The sequence below is a fragment of the Wyeomyia smithii genome, chromosome 1 (assembly GCF_029784165.1).
Source record: "Wyeomyia smithii strain HCP4-BCI-WySm-NY-G18 chromosome 1, ASM2978416v1, whole genome shotgun sequence".
In the NCBI taxonomy this organism is placed as follows: domain Eukaryota; kingdom Metazoa; phylum Arthropoda; class Insecta; order Diptera; family Culicidae; genus Wyeomyia; species Wyeomyia smithii.
In genome coordinates, this window is record NC_073694.1 from 100,232,168 (window position 1) to 100,233,976 (window position 1,809).

The window sequence follows — 1,809 nt, forward strand, 5'->3', positions numbered from 1 at the left end:
CTTGATACCCTTTTTATATGTCTCTCATTGGTAAATTATATAAGCGTTGCGGCTAGATAAGCTGCGAATCAGAGAAAGCGACTAAGATTTATTCAGAAGCAACCCATCCATGCGACCGTCAAAATAGTGGAAATTCAATAATAATAAGTTGAACCAAAATCAATCTTGCTCCTCCCCTTTTTGCTTCATTGAATTGAATACGCAGCATATAACGCAAAACACTGAGTTAAAGTTGGTATTTCTAGGTAGAATAGTCAACAAAATCCGAAATCGAAGAAAAATAACAACTCGAGATAATCAAGCCATTCTCTCCGCATAATCGAACCCCGGATAATCGAGCCTCCGGATGATCGTGCCTCCAGGTAATCGAATCCGATCTGTATTGCAATATGCGTATGTACATTGGGTTTAAAATTTCGGTTTTTTGAAAAATCCGTGGGTGGCAAAATAACTAACGAATTTGTTATGTCCCTCAAATGTATTTAAATAACTTTATTTCTTCGAAAATACAGGACATATTTGCATTTGTTTTACGAAAACCGTCCTTCTGTTGAACATAAGCAGCATATTCAAATAGTAAATGAAATAAAAAGTAATAAAAGTAATAAAATGCGCTCCTTATTATTTTGTTTTTATTTGCGATTGTTGTACATTCGAACATTTTAATTTTAGTACTGAAAATAGTTGGAAATCGATATGAACCTGATATGTAGAAGATTCATTCAATAATTTAATAACTAACAGGTGAGAATTAAAGCACCTAGACCGAGTGCGTGTGGGTTATGAAGCAGAGCTACAATCAAGCTTTGCTCGAGATGCTGTGCGGGCTTTACCAAGTTCGAATAGGAATTTTGTAATATTTTTTGAAATATGAACTCGTGTGGGGTAACCCGGGTTACCCTACCAGGAATTGTGATATTTTTCGAGATCAACCGACGCAATTCCTGTACGTACGGCACGGACCGTACGGAATCTCTTATAATTCGCGATTAATTTGAGTCTTACATGAGAACTTACAGCTGCCCCTAGAGTGTATTTCGCGAGAGACAATTTCCCCTCGCGAAATCACTACCTATCTTTAATACCCTAATGGCCTTCTCTCGGCCTGTCTCTATTTTGGATCACTTAATTTCAATTCTACTGAGAGTGGGGCGCCGTGCGCTCGTCACTCTACCTTGTTTACAAACATTTTCGGTAACTCACTTCTCGCGCGTCGATGAGTTACCGATCCATCAAGTAACCAACCTCGGACTTTGGTTTGTTTTAATATAATTTGCTTACGGGTGTCGGTTTTCGTCACCCAAGCCAAGCGGAAGACTTGGCTTCAACAGTAAGCAAGCTCTGACCTACTTTCGCGCACAGCTGAAGGCTGTGCCAACGTTGAAAAGAATGCGGTAGGAAACCGGCCTCTTTTTGGGGTTCTAACTATGTCATCTTATGTGACGAAACCCTGTAGGCATCTACGGGACGCGTGGGGGCCGTTACATCTGCCCCGCCTCCGATGATAAACCTCCCGTGAAGCGTCGAGCTCTACCGGTAAGTACCGCGGGTTGGCTACTTTTACATACATATATGAGACAATTTCGAATTTACATGGGTTAACACTATCTCTCGTCACAATTCTTCCTAATAAAATTTTCATATCGGCTGCGTGCTGGTGCTGCGTATCGGTGCTCACTGCTTGGTTGACGTATTTGGACCTGGGGGGGGTGTCCGGCGGTGGAGGTATTCGTTGCCTTGTGATATCGTCATCTGTGTAGTCGGTTGAATACCCGGAGCGCCGTGCGCGCCGTCATAGTGGAGGCTTGC